This window comes from Heterodontus francisci, unplaced genomic scaffold (assembly GCF_036365525.1).
Source record: "Heterodontus francisci isolate sHetFra1 unplaced genomic scaffold, sHetFra1.hap1 HAP1_SCAFFOLD_75, whole genome shotgun sequence".
NCBI classification, from domain to species: Eukaryota; Metazoa; Chordata; class Chondrichthyes; order Heterodontiformes; family Heterodontidae; genus Heterodontus; species Heterodontus francisci.
In genome coordinates this window covers 3,435,831-3,460,068 of record NW_027141820.1, presented here as the reverse complement: position 1 = coordinate 3,460,068, position 24,238 = coordinate 3,435,831, and the positions used below count along the sequence as shown (strand labels likewise).

Sequence of the window (24,238 nt, the reverse complement as noted above, 5' to 3'; positions counted from 1 at the left end):
GCTAAGAGGAGATTTCATAGTGGTATTCAAAATTATGAGGGGTGTGGACAGAGTGGATAGGGAGAAACTGTTCCCACTTGTGAAAGGATCGAGAACGAGAAGGCACAGATTTAAAGTAATTGGTAAAAGAAACAAAAGCGACATGGGGTAAAACTTTTTCACACAGCGAGTGGTTAAAGTATGAACTGCCTGAGAATGTGATGGAGGCAGGTTCAATTGAAGCATTCAAATGGGAATTAGACTGTTATCTGAAAAGGAAGAATGTGCAGGATTATGGGGAGAGGACGGGGAAGTGACATGAGGTGAATTGCTCATTTGGAGAGTCAGTGCAGACACGATGGGCCAAATGGCCTCCTTCTGTGCAGTAACAATTCTGTGATTCTGTGATTCCAATATTCAAGTCATTTCTATATATGGTGGTCCTGACACTGACCCTTGTGGACATCACTGTTCACCATCTTCCATTCTGAAAAACAACCAAATACCACAACTCGCTTTTCTTGATATTTCATCCATTTTTTAACCCAAGCAGATACTGCCCCTCCTATTCCAGGAGCCTCAGTTTTGTTACCCAGCCTTTTATGTGGTAGTTTGTCAAACGCTTTCTTAAAATCCATATAGACAACATCCATTGCTTTCCCTTCATCAACCTTTTCTGTTACTTCATCAAAAAAATCAGTTATATTAGTGAAGTAGTGGAAAGGTGCTGAACTCTCAGTTTTCGGTCTACCCAAACCAAGTTCAAGGCCTGAATAATGAACCGATTGCCTCATTAGTTCTGTGAATAATACAATGATTTAATAGACAAAGTTTTGAAACATTCCTGCCCATAAATCTTGATAACAGAGAGTGTGTGGATCTCCTGACTCAGAATGTTTAATGGATACAGTCCTCAGATCTGACAAGGAACCCCTGAACATCCACAGTAAAGACAGTGTGGATGAGGAAATGTAAGAGCCGGGAGCTGAAACTCAGGGACGGCCGAGCTCTCCTGTCATTGAGCTTGTGTGTCTGCTCTGCTCGCCGCACTTCCGGCTCTACGTTGTTTCCAATGAAAAGATGAAAAGGGCCGTTCGGTTTTCCTCCCACTGACAGCGTGTTTCACTCGGGTTAATATAACCCGGGACTTTTGCTGCTGAAATGAATTCTGCAAGGTCCCAGCAAACACACCGGCTCCCTCCTTTCTCCCTTCTTTCTATCGGATTGTTTTACCAGGAGGGGCTCAATAATAACAAACCCCCTGCAGGGAATGACCACAAATTGAGCATCTAAATGGGGCAAGTGGGCAGCTTTCTGGGTTCTAGGTTCCCCCTACCCCGACCCTCCCTCCCTCCAGTCCAAGCCCCTCTTCACTTTCTTTGGGACTTTGATGAGGGTGAAATGGGGAAAGTTCCCATTGATGTTTGAATGCTGAATTGCTGCAGGGATCTGCGCACGCGTGATGCAGCCCCGCCCACAGTGGGACGTCAGAATGAGGAGTGGAGCGCATGCGCAGACTTTCCCAACCCAGTCTGTGAAGCCATTCACTCAATCAGGGGAAGATGCTTTAAATCAGCTGCTAATGGAGACTTCCTGGGCCCGGGGGAAGGGAACAAACAGCACCTGCTTCCAGCAGCCACTGCTTTGGGAGCGTGTCCGCAGATGTGCTCAGAGATTAGAATTGAGTGGTGGGAAGTTGAGGGGGAGTCGGGGAGTGTTTGTAACAGACTTTTTTTTATTTCCAAAATATACTTTATTCATAAAAATCTGTAAAAATTACATTGCCAAACAGTTTCCAAACAGCACCAAACAATACAAACATTGCAAGGGAGGTCAGTTTCCTTCAATACTGTCATCAGTTTCTTCCCAACCCTTCAGTTTCACAATTGTCATGTCAATTACAGTTTTACATTGACAGCAATTGAGAATATTAACGATACAGTTCGACGGGTTTCCCATGGATCCAGCCCCTCAGTCCAGCTTGGTGGGGGAACCTTACACTGTGGTCTTTCCCCATTGAGCCTTTGCTGCGGCTGCCCCAAGCTTTAGTGCGTCCCTCAGCACGTAGTCCTGGACCTTGGAATGTGCCAGTCTGCAACATTCGGTCGTGGACAACTCTTTGCGCTGGAAGACCAGCAAGTTTCGGGCAGACCAAAGGGCGTCTTTCACCGAATTGATAGTCCTCCAGCAGCAGTTGATGTTTGTCTCGGTGTGCGTCCCTGGGAACAGCCCGTCGAGCACAGACTCCTGTGTTACAGAGCTGCTTGGGATGAACCTTGACAAAAAACACTGCATCTCTTTCCACACCTGCTTTGCAAAGGCACATTCCAGGAGGAGGTGGGTGACCGTCTCTTCCCCACCACAGCCAACGCGGGGGCCCTGTGCGGAGGGGGCGAGACTTCGGGTGTGCATGAGGGATCTGACGGGGAGGGCCCTTCTCACCACCAGCCAAGCTACGTCTTGGTGCTTGTTTGAAAGTTCTGGTGATGAGGCATTCCGCCAAATGACTTTGACGGTCTGCTCGGGGAACCATCCGACAGGATGCACCATTTCCTTTTCCCGTAGGGCCTTGAGGACATTCCGTGCAGACCACTGCCTGATGGACCAGTGGTCAAAGGTGTTTGCCCGCAGAAACTGATCCACGAATGATAGGTGGTACGGCACCCCCCAACTGCATGGAGTGTTCCGCGGCAATGTGACCAGGCCCATCCTTCGCAACACCGGGGACAGATAGAACCTCAGCATGTAGTAAAACTTGGAGTTTGTGTACTGGGGATCTACACACAGCTTGATGCAGCTGCACACGAAGGTGGTCATCAGGATGAGGGCCACGTTGGGTACATTTTTCCCGCCCTTGTCCAGAGATTTGAACATCGTGTCCCTCCAGACGCGGTCCATTTTAGATCCCCAGACGAAGCGGAAAATGGCTCGGGTGACAGCCACGGCGCAGGAGTGGGGTATGGGCCAGACCTGCGCCACGTAGAGCAACAACGTGAGCGCCTCGCACCTGATGACCAGGTTCTTACCCACAATGGAGAGAGATCGCTGCCCCCACATGCCCAACGTTTGACGTACCTTGGCTACTCGCTCCTCCCATGTTTTGGTGCACGCCCCAGCCCTTCCGAACCATATCTGTTTGTAACAGACACTGTGGAGCAGGAGCTGCTCCCGGAACATGGAGTGAGCCGGGGACATGGGGAAGGGAGAGTTCATTCTCGGACAGTGTCTGTACAGGCTCAGGGAGACACAATGGGAAGAAATCACTATTGAAAATCACTGACAATTTTACCACCCAAAGGAGAGGGAATTTTCCTGCTTTAGTTCCAGTCTCTCACTGTTTGTTGGATCGTGAACAGTGGGGGAAAAATAGCCGCACAACAACGATGTGGACAGTTTGACAAAGAGCATTTATTGCAGACACCAGGTGAGAAGTGTGAAAGGCACATTTTAAATAGTGGCTGCTTGTTTTCCGTTGAAATAGAAATGCGACTGTGTAAAGGTCGCTGCTCTTTCGGACAGTCCCAGTCATTGAGCAGTGCAGGGCTTGTGTTGTTTCTGAATGTCACAAACTTGTTGTAAATCCACTGCAAACACCTGGTAAACAGAAGCTGAATGCTGCAGTACTGCAGTGGAGTCAGACACTGACAGTGTTTGTGTTCCTGGTTTTCATTTTGTGATTGTTCATAATGATTATTATTGGGACGATTCCATTGATCGCTTTTGTATCTTCTATCTCACCAGTTCTTTCATTCCTGCAGGAAAATACACGAAGGAACCTGAATGGATGTGGTGATTCTTGGACACAAAGAAAAGTGCAGCGAGCTCATTCCAACACACAGTCGGTACAGGATCACTCCCAAAGCACAGAGATACTGCCAGCTCATCAGTTCCACTGGAACAAACAAAAGAAGTAGTCACACAGACACTGATCCCAAAGTCAAGAGACACAGTCAAACAACAGCATGAGAGACAGAAGTTGTTTCCATTTCACTCCAATTCAGTACAGCTGACAGGTTGATCCATCAATCACAGTCCAAGAACAAACTCACCATCAGATCTAAATAAACTCTGTCACCATGGTTACATTTTAAATATAAAATCTGAAATAGAACAGTCAATATTTACAGAATTGAAAGGTACAGAATGAATGCAAGGAGGCTTTGAGGGGATTTGGAAAGGTTAAATGAATGGGCAAGAACATGGCAGATGGAATATAATGTGAATAAGTGTGAAGTTCTCCACTTTGGTAGAATAAACAGAAAGACAGAGTATTTCTTAAATGGTGAGAGGCTGGGAAGTGTCGATGTCCAAAGGCACCTGGGTGTCCTTGTTCCTGAGACACTAAAAGCTAGTATGCAGGTGCAGCAATCAATTAGGAAGGCAAATGGTATGTTGGCTTCATTGAAAGCGTATTTGAGTACATGAGTAAAGATGTATGAAGTCTAGATGAGACTGCACCTGGAGTATTCTGTACAATTTTGGTTTCCTTATCTAAGGAAGGATAGCCTTGTCATAGAGGGAGTGCAACAGAGATTCACCGGTCTCATCCCCTGGGATGGTGGGATTGTCTTATGATGAGAGACTGCAGAGACTGGGCCTAAATTCTCTAGAGTTTTGAAGAATGAGAGGTAATCTCATTGAAACAGACAAAGTTCTTCCAGGGTGTCACAGGGTAGATATGGATAGGATGATTCCTCTGTCTAGTGAGTCCAGAACAAGGGGACACAGTCTCAGAATAAGGGCAGGCCATTTGAGACTGAGATGAGCAGGAATTTCTTTACTCAGAGGGTGGGAACTCTGTGGAATTCTTTATCCCAGAGGGCTGTGGAAGATCAATCATTGAACATATTCAAGACAGAAATCGATAGATTTCTAAATACTAACAAGATCAAGGGATATGGAGATAGCAGGAAAAATGGCGTAGAGGTAGATGATCAGTCACGATCTGTTTGAATGTTGGAGCAGGCTCGATGGGCTGAATGGCCTAATTCCTCTATTTCCTATGATCCTATGAATCCCAATAATGTACATCAGACGTTAGACCAAGTTATGCATTACATACCAGTTCAAAAATGCCACAGAGATTAAGACTGAAAGACACAGTATCAATTCCATTCCTACAAAATGAAGGACTTGGAGCTTGCAGACCAGCCCATGTTTAAGATTGAAAGTTATATTTTCATTCACAATCGTTTTCACAGAGCTAAATATTGAATACCAATCCACAACTTGTACAGGACTACCAAATAAAACCTACAACTGTAAAATACTGTTAATCCATATTTTAAATTAAACACAAGGCAAATAAATATTGATACATTAAGAGAGCAGGAAACAGTGAGAGCAGAATGGAGCATAAAGTGCCCAGGAGAGGGAGTAAGAGTTCACTCGGAGAGCAGGGAACAGCGAGAGCAGGCGTCAAAAAAGGCAAAGGAATACACAATTAATGGGAGAACACTGAACGGTGTCGAGGAAGTGAGGGACGTTGGAGTGAATGTCCACAGATCCCTGAAGGTAGCAGGACAGGTCAATAAGGTGGTTCAGCAGGTATATGGAATCCTTTCCTTTATTAACTGAGGTATCGAGTATAAGGGTGACATGGTATCCATGTCAATCAGTCACTGACAGCTAACATGCAGGTGCAGCAAGCAATTAGGAAGGATAATAGTATGTTAGCCTTTATCGCAAGAGGATTTGAGTACAGGAGTAGTGAATTCTTGCTTCAATTGTATCGAACCCTGGTTAGACTGCACTTGGAGTACTGTGTGCAGCTTTGGTCCCCTGACCTTCGGAAGGATATTATTGCCATAGATGGAGTGCAAAGAAGGTTCATCAGACTTGTTCCTGGGATGGTGGGACTGTCCTATGAAGAGAGATTGGGGAAACTGGGGCTGTATTCTCTAGAGTTTTGAAGAATAAGAGGTGATCTCATTGAAACCTACAAAATATTTAAAGGACAGTCAGGGTAGATGCAGCTAAGATGTTTCCCATGGTTGGGGAGTCGAGAACCAGGGGACGCAATTTCAAAATAAGGGGCAAGCCACTTAGGACAGAGATGAGGAGAAATGTTATTCCTCAGAGGGTTGTGAATCTTTGGAATTCTGTAACCCAGAGGGCTGTGGAAGCTCAGTTATTGAGTATGTTTAAAACAGAGATTGATAGATTTCTAAATACAAATGACATAAGGGAATATGAGGAAAGTGTGGGGAAAAGGGCATTGAAGTGGATGATCAGCCATGATCATATTGAATGGTGGGGTAGGCTCGATGGGCTGAATGGCCGACTCCTGCTCCTATGTTCCTATGTTCCTAACTCCACATTATCGATGAGATACAGCCTCAGGCTGACTTGTCGGGTGTTGCAAACAGATATCACTGCTTCTGATCTTCACCAGAACAGAGAGTGAGATGTAAAATTGATCATCAAACAGACTGTGAGAGAATACAACAGAATAAAACACATGGAAAGACACTGTGGAATAACAAATAGATTTGATTGGAATTTTGAATTTTGATTGGAATGGATAAAACAGCAGAAACAGCAGAATAAATTGGGACAGAAAAGAGAAACTGATGGGAAGAAGGAAGAAAAGAAAGGATGGATCTGTTCACTTTTTTCAGTTTTTTCACTGGTCCATCAAAGCTGGATTTAAAAAAGATGCAAAAAACAGAGAATTTCACCAAAAAGGGAGATTAAATGCTGCCGAAACCTTGGATCGAAGGATGCCCCAACAGATCACCTGTTTAACTGTCTCCTCACTGGGGGATTTCAATCAATGAGCAATATTATTCTCTACTTTTCTTTTGTTAAATGAAACCACTACTGTCACTTGGAGTTAATATCCCTGTGTTCCAACTCCTGAATAATAAAATTGTGAGTTTCGCGATATTTTCTGGACACATTCCCTGCTGAAAGAACGAAGAACTCTTTTCTAATTTACACAATACTATATACACACTCATCAAGCCTCCTAAACGAGCATCCTTGGTGCTGCTCTCTCTTCTCCCAAACCTCATCTCATGTGACTGTTACATCATCACTCTGATTGTGGGAGGGGTTGATCCCACTGTCTTCAGCATTAATCCTTTACAGCCTCATACTGCACTGTCTGTTCAAAAAAATCGGTGGAGGGAACTTGAATTATCAAAACAGCAACAGCTGCCAGTTGAAAATCAACTCAACCCATCAGAGAGAGAGAGAATGTCAGAGAACTTCCTGCATCCAGTCCTGACCCTGTCACGCTCAGCAGCTGCTCACCCAGACCCCACTCTCATCAACACTGAACATTTTTACTGAGACCCTTCAAATACTGTTTATAAAAGGCCGCAAAGATCAAAGTTCACACAGTTGTATTAAATACAACAAAGTTTAATATCTTCTCACCGTTTCTCGGTAACCACATGAGACATAGGTTTTCTTATTTGGTTCCTTTGATTTTTCTTGTTCCTGACTGACAAATATTCCAAACCTCAGTTAAACCCTCCCACTTGCGTCATGTCCCAGTCTCGGTTAAAAGCAACACATAATGACACAAACACTCTCCTTCAGTGAGATTAATATCAAGCTGTTTTCCAGGTTGAATGTAACTGTGAACAAATTTATGTCAAAGAAGTCACCTTTGATGTATTCGCACTGAAGTTCTGTACCAGGAGGAACAGCCATTCCAAACTCATATCCTTCACAAAGGCTGTTTTTGTATGTGATTGAAATTCATCATGTATTTTGAATTGAAGCTCACAAGACACAGATGTCAGTGTTGATAATGAAACTTTTCAAGCATGTTGCTACTGTGAAATAAGGCTCTGCTGGGAGTTGAACCCAGGATCTTCTGTTTACTGGACAGGTGCTTGAACCAACTAAGCTACAGAGCCAGATTGCAAATGTGTGTGCAATTGAAATCAGAGGAAGACCTTGCAGATAGTGGGCAGACTTTGGCGAGTCAAGAGCTGAGTTCGTCACGGCAGAGTTCCCAGCCTCTGACTCGCTCTTGTAGTTGCAGCTGTAGTTGTAATTGTAATAGGCAACCGTCCGTCTCGGAAGACAATGGGCTGCACCCGGGGTGTACGTCACTTCTGTGTGAAACATCGTTTGTTGTGGCTGTCGAGGACGACTCGTGAGTGACGATCCCTTCCACAGCTGGTACAGATGATTATCATTGGCCCGAGGTCGACTGATAATTTTTCCTTCCTCTGACCTCTCTTTCCCACCATCTGGTCATTTCTTTTGTCCTCTGCTTTTCCCATGGTCTTCCTGAATGCCTTTCTCCAGGAATTCCAGTCAGCAGGAAGGACTTCCCATGCATCGACTCCAATCCCAGTCAGCTTGAGATCTCGCTTTGCCGATGTCCTTGTATCACAGACGTGGGTGACCTGTTGGTCTCGTGCTGATAGCAAGCTCACCAAAGAGCATGTCTTTGGCAAAGCGACCGTCATCCATTCAGCACACATGACCCAGTCAACAGAGTCACCGCTGACTCAAGAGGGCAAACATGCTGCAGATCCCTGCACTCTGGTGTACCTCTGCATTCGGCACTCTGTCCTGCCAGGAGATGCCCAATATCCATCTGAGACAGCGGAGGTGGAAGCTGTTCAGCTGCTTTTCTTGGCTTGCATAAGTTGTTGATGCTTCTCTACTATAAAGGAGGGTGCTGAGAACACAAGCCTGTTACACGCAGAGCTTCACATTTTCGATCAGTTTGCTGTCGGTTCACACTCGTCTTCTCAACTTTGACATGACAGCTGCAGCATTGACAATCCTGGTTCTGATTTCAGTATCAAGGGACAGATTGCTGGTTATTGTTGATCCAAGGTATGTGAAGCTGTTGACAACCTCCAAAGTGAGCCTGTCGATGTTGATGGAAGGTGGAGTCTCTAAGTCCTGGCCCATAACTTTGATCTTCCTGCTGCTGATCGTCAGTCCAAACTCCTTGCAGGCCAGGGAGAACCGATAGACAAGCTGCTGTTAATGAACTTCATTATGCGATGTCAGCACAGCGTCATCAGCAAACAGCAACTCACAGACCAAGAACTGACTCATTTTGGTCTTGGTGCGCAGTCTTGCCAAGATGAACAGCTTGTCATCAGCTCTGGTATGCAGGTGGACACCCCCATCTGAGTCATTGAAAGTTTAAAATAGCAGCATGGAGAAGAATATGCCAATTGTAAAGGATGTGAGCTGTGAGGAGGTTACAAGGAGGCTTCCAGGGGACTTGGACAGGATAAGTGAATGAAATGACAGATGGAATATAATGTGAATAAGTGTGAAGTTATCCACTTTGGTAGAGTAAACAGAAAGACAGAATATTTCTTAAATGGTGAGAGGTTGGGAAGTGTTGATGTCCAAAGTGACCTGGGTGTCCTTGTTCATGAGACACTAAAAGCTCGCATGCAGGTGCAGCAATCAATTCGGAAGGCAAATGGTATGTTGGCCTTAACACGATGGGTCATGAGGACAGGAATAAAGATTTCTTGCTGCAATTGTATAGAGCCTTGGTGAGATCGTGCTGGAGTATTGTGCACAGTTTTGGTTACCTTATCTAAGGAAGGATATACTTGCCACAGAGGGAGTGCAACGGAGGGTCACCAGACTAATCCCTGGGATGGTGGCATTGTTTTATGAGGAAACTGGGCTTGTATTCCTTAAAGTTTCATTTAAAAGGCCATTAAAAACTGAGATAGGGTGGAATTTCTTCACTCAGAGGGTGGTGAATCTTTGGAATTCTCTACCTCAGGGGTTTGTGAAAGTTCATTCATTGAGCATGTTCAGGACAGAAATTGATAGAAATCTTGATACTCATGACATCAAGGGATATGGGGAGAGCGCGGGGAAGTGGTGTTGAGGTAGATGATCATCAAGGATGTAATTGAATGACAGATCAGGCTCGACAGGGTAAACTGCCTCCTCCTACGTTCCGAAGAGAGTTTGCACCAGGACACAGCCCTGTTTTACCCCACTGCTGATCGTGAAAGTGTCTGATGTTGCTACATTGTAACTGACGGAACTGTGCATGTTCTCGTGGAAAGAAGAGATGACGCCCAAGAGTTCAGGAGGGCAGCCTAGTTTCCACAGCAGTTTGAAGAGTCCGTCTCTGCAAACAAGATCGAAGGCCTTGGTGATGTCTATAAAGACAATGTAGAGTGGTCTGTCCTGTTCACAGTACTTCTCCTGTAACTGCCGAAGTGAGAAAATCATGTCGACTGTCGATCTACCAGCTCTGAAGCTGCACTGAGACTCAGGATAGATGCGATGTCAGGGTCTGCAATCTGGTCAGAGCAATGCGAGCAAAGACCTTCCCCACAATACTTAGCAAGCAGATGCCTCGCTAATTGCTGCAGTCACTGCGATCGCCTTTATTGTTGCACAAGGTGACAATGTTTGCATCACGCATGTTGAGAGGCGCAGATCTCCCCTTCCAACAGAGACACAGAAGTTCATGGGGATGCTGCAGCAGAGCTGCTTTTCCACTTTTGATGATTCCAGGTGGAATATCATCATTTCCCAGGGCTTTACCACTGGCTAGACGGTCAATGGCGTTGTTGAGCTCTATGGTGGTGTCGCTGTCCAGCTCCTCCATGACAGGGAAGTCTGGAATGGTGCTGAGAGCTACTTCAATGACAATGTTCTCCGTTATGTAGAGTTCAAGGCAATGCTCCACTCACCTTTCCATCTGCTTGTCAGGTTCAGTGATGATCACCCCTGTCTTTGTCTTCAAAGGTGTTGATTTAGTTACTGCTGCTCCCATTGCTTTCATAATTTTTTTTTTATTCATTCATGTGATGTGATCATCACTGGCTAAGCCAGCATTTATTGCCCATCCCTCATTTCCCATGAGAAGGTGGTGGTGAGCTGCCTTCTTGAACCGCTGCAGTCTGTGTGAGGTAGGTACACCCACAGTGCTGTTAGGAAGGGAGTTCAAGGATTTGGACCCAGCAACAGTGAAGGAAAGGCGATATAGTTCCAAGTCACGATAGTGTGTGGCTTGGAGGGGAACTTGCAGGTGGTGGTGTTCCCATGAATTTGCTGCCCTTGTCCTTCTAGTTGGTAGAGGTTGCGGGTATGGAAGGTGCTGTCTAAGGAACCTTGGTGTGTTGAATTCCTTCATATGTCCCTCTAGCATCCCCCAGATTCAGTGGCAGTTTGTATGCTGTTGCAGAGTTTTAACCAGTATTGATTGGTGCAGTGCTGAGCAGTCTGCAGAGACTTGTTTCTGGCAGCTCTGAGAGCATCTAGAGTTTGTTTGCTGGAGACTTGTTTGTAGTTCATGAGGACTCTCTTCTTAGTTGCAGTAACTGACTCCATTTCAGTCCAATAAGCCTCAAACCAGTCAGCATTCCTCCCATCTCTTTTCCCATACACAGCGAGTGCAGAGTTATAGATGGTGGCGTGCAGATGATTCCACTTTGACACTGCACTGAGGCCTTGGGCGTTTTCTGAAAGAGCCTGATCGAGGATGTTGAGGAACTCCTGGGTCCTTTCTGGATCAGTGGTTCGGCAAGTGTTGATCCGAGAACGACCTTTCTTCTTGGATGGGTGAAGCTTTCTTGGCTGAAGCCTGACCTTGCTACACACCAGGGAGTGGTCAGTGTCACAGTCAGCGCTATGATAGCTGCGTGTGATGAGGACACTGCTGAGGGTGGTACGTCTGGTGATGACAAGGTCTAGCTGGTGCCAGTGGCATGATCGCGGATGTCTCCAGGACACCTTGTGGCACAGCTTGACCTGGAAATAGCTGTTCGTCACACAGAGTCCATGGTGACAGCATAGCTCCAGAAACCTCTGTCCATTTTCGTTCATCTTGCTAATCCCCTGGTGCCCTATGCTCGTTGGCCAAGCTGTCGTCAGTACCCAAGCTTGCGTCGAAATCCCCTAGAAGATACAGTCCCTCGGTGCTGGGAAATCTACTGATGGCAGTGTCAAGTGTCTCATAGAATTGATCCTTGACATCTGGGGTGGAGGTGAGTGTCGGGACATAGATGCATATGAGATTAACTGGGCCCGCGCTTGTTGACAAGTGAAGGGTAAGAAGTCTCTCTGAGCCTACTGTGGGTGGTTCACTCATCACAAGTAGCATGTTATTTACTGTGAAACCCACTCCATGCTCACGAGTTGCCTCTTGGGCTTTCCCCTGCCAGAAGAAGGTGTAGTGTTTCTATTTGAGGGATCCACTTTGAATGAGTCTGGTTTCTTGCAGCACAGCAATGTCCACATTGAGCCTTGTGAGTTCCTTGTCAATCACAGCTGTCTTGTGTGTGCCATCAACCTGCAGAAGGTTGTCGGTAAGGCCAGGACACATGGTCCTTACATTCCAGCTTGTGATGCGAAGCACTGGTGTCTTCTTTGTTGAGTTTGTCTTGCCTGGTGCATAGATTATCAATCCGCCAGTTGAGAGATATCTCTCGAAGCTGTAAGCACCCATTGAAGCAAGTAGGTCGTGGCAGGACAGCACCTAACTGACTGGGGGCTGCACAGCTTGGAGTAGGTGGCAGTTATCCATTGAGACGCGATGATCTCTCCCACTGTCAAAAGTAGCCCCTAGTGCTCATACTCTACACCAATTGAGTGAGAGCTTATAATCGGTAACTGTTTCTTCCCATGTTTTGCTAATGTTTAACCATGAAGCTGGAGTGTCCTCTCCAGGGCACAGGCCTGGGAAAATAGTATGGAGACACTGAGCATCAGGACCCCCTCTCAGCATTGCTAGTATTGTCCAAAGGAAAGGAAAAAACCAGTACTATTTGGTACCAGCTCTGCTGTAGGAGTTGCTGGAAAACTACCTGATAAGTAACAGGTATGGGACTCCACTCCGGATTTACTGTCCAGGTTTACTCCCTAAGCCTTCTTCTCTCTCAAGACACCCACGGGGAAGTGAGACTTTTTGCCCATAGATGGGGCTCTGTTTCTTGGCATCAGGATGGAACCACACGCCAGTGGGCCTGCATGACATGCACAAGGATATCACACACTGCCCCATCCCTGGGACAGCTCAGAGAGATACCCTGATGATAATATACCCCACAGGAAAATCACAAACAGCCCCCTCCCTAGGACAGCTCAGGGTCAGACACTGCACACACTGCGACAACAGTGACATTACTGGATTAGTCCCTCCATTCTGAAAAACAAGCATTCACCCTACTTTATGCTTTCCGTCTCTCAGCCAATTTTGTATCCACGCTGCCACTGCCTCTTTAATCCCATCTGCTCACATTTTGTTAACAAGTCTATTTTATGGTACTTTTTCAAACACAATTTTGAAGTGCAGACACACACCATCAACCTCACCACCCTGGTCAACTCTCTCTGAAACTTCATCAAAGAAATTAATTCATTAATTAATTCATACACAATCTTCTGTTAACCAATCTGTACTGGCTGTCATTTATTAGCCCATGTTCTACCAAGTGACAGTTAATTTTCTCCTGGATAATTGTTTCTAAAAGTTTCCCCACCACTGACATTAGACGAACTGGTCTGTAGTTCCTGGGTTTATCTCTCTTTTTAAACAGGGCTGTATAATTAGCAATCCTTGCAGACTTATCTTTCAGTTCAGGAAAGTCTATTGTGGACAATCTCTTTGGGCATGACTTTAACCAATTAAATCAACAGGATACTTGATTAATAAGTCCAGAACTTTTATTAAGAGTAAAATAGTACTTAATAATTGGAAGTAAAATTATCTTGAACAAACTTGGGGAATATAACTTTACAGCTCTAGCAGGTGTGTGGACTGGTCGAGCTTGGTCTCAGAGTGTCACGGTCCTCTTTGTCCAGCCTAGATCCCTCATCAGGTGGAGAACTTGGTGGATGATCTGAGCCTTTACCCCTGAGATCTTCTCGTGTTCCTGCACACTGAAACCTTACAAGATCCCTACTTTTAACCCCTGGATGGCCATCACACCACCTTGTAAAATAATAATTGGTCTGAGCTGTTGCTAGGTACATTTAATTGATGATGTCTTCCACTAACAGCCAACTGTCCTCAGAATCTCAGACATGAGTACAATGGAGTGGTTTCACACTGTCTCCCAATCTGATCTGAAACAAGTTTCCTATTCATTAAATCGAGACTCTTGAAAATGATGGAAATACTCAGCAGGTCTGGCAGCATCTGTGGAGAGAGAAACAGAGTTAACGTTTCAGATCTGTGATCTTTCATCAGAACTGGGCTGAAATTGTCTGAGGGACTGAGATTGTGGAATCAATTTCAGGGTCAAAAACATTGTGCTCTGTAAGGATAGGAAGATGGTGATTATTAAGTATAGTGCAAGAATATAGATGCTTTTACATTATTTGAATCAACATTGATTTAAACCTTGTGCTCACGAAACCTATCTTTTGATCACAATGACATTGATAACAATGGAAAAAGCAACACATGCATTTCACGACCACAGTAATTTGTAAAGCCTTTTACAGCCAATGAAGTACTTTCCAAGTGTAGTCACTGTACAGTACAATACAATACCCTACAATAAGGATATTTCACATTCGAGTCACGCAAGTCCCAGGCAATGACCTTCTGAAACAAGAGAGAATCTAACCCTCTCCCCTTGACATTCAACAGCATTACGAGTGCTGAATCCCCCACGATGAACATCCTGGGGGTTACCATTGACCAGAAACTGAACTGCAGTAGTCATATAAATATCATGGCTACAAGAGCAGGTCAGACACTAGGAATCCTGCGGCGAGTAACTCACCTCCTGACTCCCCAAAGCCTGTCCCCTATCCACAAGGCACAAGTCAGGAGTGTGATCGAATCCTCTCCACTTGCCTGGATAGGTGCAGCTCCAACAACACTCAAGAAGCTCAACGTCATCCAGGACAAAGCAGCCCACTTGATTGGCACCTCATTCACTATATTCACTCTCTCCATCACCAACGCACAGTGGTAGCAGTGTGTACCATCCACAAGATGCACTGCAGCAAGGCAGCAAGCCTCCTTACACAGCACCTTCCAAACCCGTGACTTCTACTACCTAGAAGGACAAGGGCAGCAGATGCATGGGAACACCATCACCTGCAAGTTCCCTCTGAGCCACACACCATCCTGGAATTGGAACTATATCACCGTTCCTTCACTGTGGCTGGGTCAAAATCCTGGAACTCCCTTCCGAACAGCACCACATCGACTGCAGTGGTTCAAGAAGGCAGTTCACCACCACCTTCTCGAGGGAATTAGGGATGGGCAATAAGTGCAATAAATAAAAATAAAATCAATAAAAAATGACAATATCCTGTAATCCCCAAAAGTGGAAAATACATATGAAAATGAAAATATAATAAAACACAGTCAGCATGGATTTCACAAAGAAAGACTTGATTAAACTTATCTTTGAAGAATCAACAGCAAGAGTAATACAGCAGATGTAGAAGAGTTTAAGTTAATAAAGCCTCATCCTTTTAAGTGCCTGAACCAACAAATTGTGGGTTAACAAACAAGCACACTAACTGACAGAGCTGGGTGTTGTGCTTTCTAGATTACCCGAAAGCAGGGTGTCAATGAGTTAAATCTTCAGGTTGCTGCAACCAGAATAGCCATTGTCCACGATCAGTTTTACTGTTACAAATAAAGGGTTGAACATTCATTGTGAATCTATAGAAACAGTCTGGTCCTGCACACTGCAGACACATCCACGTCATCACCAACCAGCTCTCCGATAATAGATGCAGTTATTTGACTTTTCCCCATTAGCTCCATGGAATTAATTTTGAAAGATTTTTAATTCCAAGAAGCTTTGTGAATATTCAGCCCTTGAGAAGAAATCCTTCCCTGGCCACAGTGGAGAGAGCATTGAAAATAAAACAGTAGACCAGGTAACACAGAGAATGCTCATCAGCTAATCTATAATTGCTTAGTTTTCTTACTTTTGCTCTTATTATTCGGTTTTTCATCCTTTTCAGTTCCTGACTCCGGATATTATTGTGATTAAATGTGAAAAGATACACTGTGTCTCAGCCCCGGTATATTGGCTCTTTCTCTGTACAGTGCTGTGTACACTCAGATACTGACAGTGTCTCTCCCTCCCTCAACTTTCCAGCCCTGACGGTGCAGAAAGCGCTGCTCAAAGTTACACATTCTGACTGTTTGCAGTTGATTAGTGAGAGATTATTAACGTATCCTCCTGCAGCGCTGCCTCGGTTAATAACAGCAGATCGAAGTCACATTTCAGATACAGAAACAGATGCATCAATTATTCCCTCTTTCCCAGAGTGAGTGAGGCCGGGACAAGCAGCAACATTCCGGCCCCACACTCTGCAATTACCCAGCACCAGTGGAAAGCAGTGAAGGAACATGAGGAAAAATTCCTTTCTGCAACATGTGGTTAGCATTTCAGTTATGTGGATAGATTGGAGAAGCTGGGGTTGTTCTCCTCAGAGAGAAGATTTGATAGAGGTGTTCACAATCATGAGGGGTCGTGACAGATCCGATAGAGAGAAACTGTTGGTGGAAGGATTGAGACTCAGGTAAAAGCTGTGGCTCAGTTGGTCACATTCACCTCGAAATCACAAGCTTCTGGGTTCAGATTTCACAGCTGACACTCCAGTGCAGCACTGAGGGTGTTGAAGGTGCTGCCTTTCAGGTGTGATGTTAAACCAAGACCTGGTCTGCATGTTTGGGTGAATGTAAAAGATCCCATGCTGCAATTTCAAACAAGTGAAGAGCAATTCTCCCTGGTGTTGTGATCAATATTTGCCCCTCAATCAGATCAGTTGGTCATTAACACATTGCTGTTTGTGGGTATTAGCTGCTGCATTTCTGACATTACAACAGTGATTACACTTCAAAAGTATTTCATTGTTTACGAAGTGCTTTGATATATCCAGTGGTCAGGAAAGGTGCTATATAAATGCAAGTCTTTTCTTTCTTTATCACAACACATTGCAGTGTAAAAAATGGTTCCTCATGTCACCTCTGGTTCTTCTGCCAATCACCTGATATCTGTATCCTCTGCTTACTGACCCTTTTACCACTTGGAAACAGTTTCTCCTTATTTAAACTATTGAAAACCTCCATGATTTTGAACAAATGTGTCAAATCTTTTCTGAATTTTCTCTGCTGCAAGGAGAACAACCCCAGCTTCTCCAATCTCTCCACATAACTGAAATCCCTCACCCTGCTACCATTGTGGTAAATCTCTTTTTTATTCTTTCCTGGGTTGTGGGCACTGCAGACACAATGTGATTCCTATCAACGGAGCGGCCTGCTGACATCATCAGAGAGCGCCAAGCTGCGCATGGGCACAGCTACATCTTGCCAGGGTTAAGTGGCACATGCACAGGATGATGTCATGGCTCAGCACCAACATCATCGCAAATCAGCGCCTGGTCCATCTTCGCACATGCACGCTAAAGTGTCATCGGGTATCCAGCCTCTCACTCAGCTGAAGGAAGCGGCTGAATGGGAGACTTTGAGGTTGGAGCTCTCCCCACTCGGCCTTGACGCTTCTTCTCCTCAGCTGCTCGCTCTCCACCTCGCTGCTCCCCTGGCCGATTGTTCCCTGTTCGCGTCACCCAGCTCTCCTGCCACTCGCTCCCAGCCCCCCAACCCCCACTCCAGCCATTAGCTCTATGCCGTGCCACTTTCCTCCTCTTGGTCACTCGTTCTTCACTCCTACGTCACGCTTTATGAGAGGCAGAGATAGTGTAGATAGCCAGACTCTGTTTCCCATGGTAGGGGTGACTAAAACTAGAGGGCATAGATTTAATCTAAGAGGGAGGAGGTTTAAAGGGGGTCAAAGGGGTAAATTTTTCACAGAAAGAATAGTGGGTATCTGGAATGAGCTGCCTGGTGGAGGCAGGAACAGTAGTCACATTTAAGAGGCACCTGGACAGGTACTTGAATGAGCAAGGCATGGAGGGATATGGAATAAATGCAGGCGGGTCGGATTAGTCTCGATAGGCATTATGGTCGGCATGGACGCGGTGGGCCAAAGGGCCTGGTTCTATGCTGTACGACTTTATGACTCTCTGTGACTCCTGTTAATTGTTTAATTATCCACCACCATTCAGGACTGGATGTGACAGGACTGCAGAGCTTTGATCTGATCTGTTGATTGTGAGATTGCTTAGCTCTGTCTATTGCATGCTGCTTCCGCTATATGACATGCAAGTAATTCTGTGTTGTAGCTTCACCAGGTTGACACCTCATTTTTAGGTCTGCTTGGTGCTGCTCCTGACATGCCCTCCTGCACACTTCATTGAACTACTATTGCTCCCTTGGCTTGCTGGTAATGGTAGAGTGAGGGATATGCCAGGCCATGAGGTAACATATTGTGTTTAAATACAATTCTGCTGCTGCTGATGGCCCACAGTGCCTCATGGATGCCCAGTTTTGAGCTGCCAGATCTGTTCATTTCTTCCCTCAGATATAATTAAAAAAAAAATCTGAAGAAATGCATGAACTAAATAAAAAGGAGAGAGAAATAAATACTGAAAAAATAGATGTCAGCATTTGGAAGGTAAAAAGATTTCAGATTTATTATTGATGAGTGAGAGGAATTTCTCACACTTTGGGGCTTCTGTCAGTGGATTTACTGTATCAGAGTAGAAGTACTGTTTCAGGCCTTGTTAGCTCAGTTGGTAGAGCATGAGACTTTTAATCTCAGGGTCTTGGATTTGAGACCCTTGTTGTGTGGTTGCTCTTCCCTTTTTCAGTCTTCATCGGCAGAGAGTTCAAGGAGTGTTTGAAATTAAATTCAACAACATCAGCAGATTTCAACCGCCACCCCTTGCCCCCCTCCCAGTGTAGTTGACAGGACCCTCAACCTCTGCCTTCCCCCTTCCCCTCCCTCCCAGAACTGCGACAGGGATCCCCTTGTCCTCACTTTCCACCCCACCTGCCTCCACATCCAAAGGATCATCTTCCACCATTTCCACCACCTCCAGCGTGATGCCACCACCTACCTCATCTTCCCCTCCCCTGTCAGCATTCTGTGAGAATAAGAAATACTGAAATGTTGTTTCTACAGCTTGTGGAAAGTTACCAAGAATTCATTTGTACACAACATAATGAAATCACTGACAAAGAGAACTGATAAGGGTATGTAAGTGGAGACCTTAAGACAGTACATCACTGAAAAAGAGAACTGATAAGGGTATGTAAGTACAGACCTTGGGACAGTACATCACTTAAAAATTGTGCTTAGGCAGATAAAAGAGAAACAGCAAGAGTTAGAACAAAGGATGTAGTGAATAAGAAACTGCCCCACTAAGATAAAGGCTGACAGCTGCAAGTTAAAACACACAATGGAGAGCCAAATAAGGTAAAACAAAAACAAGAGTTAGGGGCTAGAAAGTTAGAGTAGGGGGAGAAGTAAACAGAGGAGGAGACTGTAGCAACCATAGGATAGGTTAGTGTCATAATACGTTATAACCAATAATGTAAAATAAAGGCGTGGACAAATGGATTTGTATTGTATAAACATGAACTGAATATGTTGATCGGTGTGCCTGCTTGTAGGACACCCGATCTTGCAAGAACGTTAAATAAACTTACTTCTTCAGAGTTTGACTTGGTGTAAATTATTATTAAGTGGGCTACGTTTCTCACAATTGGGGGCTCGTCCGGGATCTCTTCATCATTGCCGGGACCGCGGCCGACGACAGACGAGAAGAGGCGTCCCGTTAATTTAAAAACGGTCTCGTTTCTCTCGTTGGTAGCGGACCCGAGTAATTGACTGAAAACGATCCTAGGGAAGTCACTCTGAACGAGTATTTCGTGCGGCAGGTACACATGTGAAGTCAGGCAACTCCGTGCACGGACCAAGGTAGGAAAAACGAGTTTTAAGTATTATCTTGGTGACTTATGGTTAACTGTAGGAAAAGACCTTCTAAGTACCAAATGTCCTTGAGGAGTGAATTTTACAGTCCTGCAGTATAAGACCCTTCGGCTAGGAGGTGAGTACTGTATGGCATAAGACCCTTCAGTTAGGAGGTGAATACCGTAAGGTATAAGACCCTTCAGCTAGGAGGTGAATACCGTAGGGTACAAGACCCTTCAGTTAGGAGGTGAATACTGTCGGGGATAAGACCCTTCAGTTAGGAGGTGAATACCGTAAGGTATAAGACCCTTCAGCTAGGAGGTGAATACCGTAGGGTACAAGACCCTTCAGTTAACCATGGGAAATAAATCGTCTAAAAAGGAAGACGATGGGAGACAAGGAAAGTCTGCCGGCAACATCCCTCCAGAAAGTCCATTGGGACGGATGTTGGAGTATTGGGATTTAGAGTCAAAAACCAAGGAGAAAAAGACCCAAATATGATCTAAGGACAGCAAGAAGGACCACCCCTAAACCCGACGATAACGACGACGATAGAGACAGAGAGTCTTCGAAGACAATGATGCCCTTGAGAGAGGTACCAATAGGAAATAATGAAATTGGATTTGTTAGTGCACCATTAACGTCAGGAGAGGTAAGAGTGTTTAAAAAGGAAATGAAAGTCCTCGTAGAAGACCCCTGAAAATTTGGGAAAGAGAAAACCCTCCCGGGGTAGGGGGAAACGAACCAGCTGAACAAAAATACCCTAATCAAGACCCGCAGTGGCAGAACAATAATATCGGCCATAGGGGCCAGATGAAAGACCTTAGAAATCTGATAGTAAAAGGCATTGTTGTAAACAAGTAGTTGAAGCCCCTGCAAAACTTATGCCTTTACAGAGTTACCGCAGGCCCCTCTTATGGCACAAGCAGGCGACGTATTGAGTGCGACCCCTCTGGGTGTTGAAGGCTGTTTCTAGACAAATAGAGACCATTAAAGGCACCTAGGTGGGATCAAGGGATTGATTTTTAAAAATGTTTTGAAGAATCAAAAGGGGGGACTGTGAGAACAGAATTTAGATTTTAGAATTTTTAAGAACAGAATTACATGGGAACGTTAAAGATGAAACAATTAATCAGTCATGTATTGCTAACAAGCTAGCTGACTTCATAACTTCAGGGCTGCAGAGGCAACTTGGCCTTGCAGCTGGTACAGCGAGAGAGAGAGAGAGCGAGACATTGTACTTCAACAGCACTCTTCTTATCACCCAGACATGACAATCCTAGGGAAAGGCTAGAATGAAAAACATACCGACCAGGCTAATACACGCCCCCTTGTTAGAGGGTCGCTCAGCCTACCCTGAAACAATTAATCAGTCATGTACTGCTAACAAGCTAGCTTCAGTGCTGTAGGGAGGGACAGCTTATCAGAAATGACTTCATAACTTCAGGGCTGCAGAGGCAACTTGGCCTTGCAGCTGGTACAGCGAGAGAGAGAGAGAGAGAGATTGTATTTCAACAGCACTCTTCTTATCACCCAGACATGACAATCCGAGGGAAAAGTTAGAATGAAAAACATACCGACCAGGCTAATACACACCCCCTTGTTAGAGGGTGGCTCAGCCTACCCTTCTGATTCAGCAGTGGCTGAGTTTTTTATATTTGCTTTTATCTTATACTGTTTAAATGTTATTTGAGCAAATAGATCCATATAATCCTAGTGAATATATATAATCATATATACGTTGATCAGTAGAGAGAGAAGGTTATCATAGAATGATAAAAGGGGGGAATGTGGAAGTGAGCAGAAAGGCATGGCACTATGCTTAATGGGAAATATAGCCAAGTTTGGAATAGTAGCTTTGCTGAGCTTTGATTTTAAGTGGCAGAAACCACAATGAAATAGCTAAAAGGGATGGCCAGAGTGTGTGCAAGCTGTGGCAGCCACAGCACTTCAGACCAAGGAAGCCATTTTACCTCGAAGCTATAACAAGAAATAGTTAGGGGATTGGGAATCCAATGGGACTTCCATACCCCTTGGCACCCTCCCTCTTCAGGGCGGGTGGAAAGAATGAATCAGACCTTAAAGAAACACCTGTCCAAACTGATACTTGAAACAAGGTTACCCTGGACAAAATGTTTACCTACAGCGATACTCAGAATTCGGACAGCCCCTAGAAAAGATGTGGGACTGTCCCCCTATGAAATGCTATTCGGATTACCCTATATGGGAACCAGGGGCAAGATGCCAACCTTAGAAACTAAAGATTGGTTTCTAAAGAACTATATACTGGCGTTGTCTTCCTCATTGTCATTCCTCAGGAAGCAAGGCCTGTTAGCACAGACCCCACCTCTCGAATTTGCAGTGCACAAGATCCAACCAGGAGATTGGGTTCTGGTGAAATCGTGGAAAGAGACTAAACTACAACTGAACTGGGAAAGACCATACCAGACTCTCCTAACCACTGAAACAGCCATAAGAACGGCAGAAAGAGGTTGGACCCACTACACAAGAATCAAGGGGCCGGTACAAACCCCGGCCGAGGAAGGAACTTGGACAACCGAATTAACAGAAGAACCATTGAAAATAAAGCTAAAAAGATTTTGAGTAACAAACTTTTTTTTAATATAACGGCGCGAGCGCGGAAATACTGTCTGTAATATTGTGTGCCTTCTTTCTTTCTTTTCAAAAGTAGCCAGGAAATAAAATGGGTTGGATGTTTTTGTATTACCCACTTCCAATGAGACAACAAGGTGTTTGGAGTAACAGTTAGAGAAGGGAAAAAGAAAGGTGAATTAAAATGTTGTTTTCAGGTAACAATAGATAAGACTGGTAAACCAGCTAACAAACTAAAGGGGACCTCTCATAACGATCCTAACATAGTAAAAATAATAGCGGTAAAAGACTTGAGAAAGACAATTGAGATAGAAACCGGTTACGGGGACACAAATGCCTGGGTAGAATGGATAAAATATACTGTAAAAAGTTTGAACAAAAACAATTGCTATGCTTGTGCATCTGGTAGACCGATAGCTCAAGTAGTACCTTTCCCGCTGGGGTGGGAGCGTGACCGAAAGGGCATGGAATGCATGTTAGCCCAATATCAGGATAAGACGGCTTGGGGTATTCAAACTTGCATATCCTTGTCAATAATGTTCCCTCCCCTAGAGAAAGAAGATTCAAGGACTCCCCCTTCATTTTTAGCCACCAGTGTGAATCACACATCATGCGTATGTCGACACGGTGCGGAGCTAACCAGCAATATGGGAGAGTTGAAGTCATGCATGGAGACTGTGGACGTAACTGGAAGAGTCAGCGGAGGGAACTACTCATCATTGAATGTTCCCAGAGCGGATTTATGGTGGTATTGCGGAGGAAAAATCCTGAGACAGACCCTACCCTCCCAGTGGAAGGGGACGTGTGCAATTGTTCAATTGGCAATACCATTCACCTTGGCATTTGAGAAACAAAAGATAATAACGAGGGAAAGGGGTAAAAGGGAAGCGATAGCGAACTCTTTTGACGACCAGGTATACATGGATTTCATAGGGGTCCCAAGAGGGGTACCTGATGAATTCAAGGCCCGAAACCAAATAACCGCCGGTTTCGAGTCTTTGTTTTGGTGGGTCACTATTAACAAAAATGTAGATTGGATAAATTATATTTATTACAACCAACAAAGATTTATAAATTATACTAGAGATGCGGTAAAAGGTATAGCTGAACAATTAGACGCCACTAGTAGAATGGCTTGGGAAAATCGACTGGCTCTAGATATGATCTTCGCAGAAAAAGGAGGTGTGTGTATAATGTTAGGAGGGAAATGTTGCACACTTATCCCAAATAACACAGCACCCGATGGTTCAATCACCCGAGCACTGCAAGGGTTAACAAATTTAGCAGAGGAGATGGCCGAAAATTCAGGAGCAGACACTTCCCTGACGGGGTGGCTTGAATCCTGGTTTGGAAAATGGAAAGGCATGATAATCTCGGTTTTTACCTCCCTGATCATGGTTGTCGGAATACTAATAGCCATCGGGTGTTGTATTATTCCTTGTGTAAGAGGGCTGACACAGCGATTGATTGAGACAGCTTTGACGAAGCAGATGTCAATACAAAGAGGCCAGGAAGAGAGTATGTACCTGTTAGGTAATGACAAAGTGGATAGTATCAACGGACATACAGACATTGAAAAGGCGGCTGAAATAATGCTCAGAGGATTTGAGAGGACATATGAGAAACCTCCGCAGTATGTAGAAAACAACAAGGATTAAGTAAAAGAAAAGGGGGAATTGTGAGAATAAGAAATACTGAAATGTTGTTTCTACAGCTTGTGGAAAATTACCAAGAAGTCATTTGTACACAACATAATGAAATCATTGAAAAAGAGAACTGATAAGGGTATGTAAGTAGAGACCTTAAGACAGTACATCACTGACAAAGACAACTGATAAGGGTATGTAAGTGGAGACCTTAAGACAGTACATCACTGAAAAAGA

At 44.7% G+C, this 24,238-nt stretch overlaps 1 non-coding gene across 1 annotated transcript; it reads right to left on the bottom strand.

Moving 5' to 3' along the window:
* Nucleotides 1–7,776: 7,776 nt before the first annotated feature.
* trnat-agu (transfer RNA threonine (anticodon AGU)) lies at nucleotides 7,777–7,850 on the bottom strand. The gene has a single exon. It is a non-coding gene; the product is annotated as a tRNA-Thr (tRNA).
* Nucleotides 7,851–24,238: the final 16,388 nt, after the last annotated feature.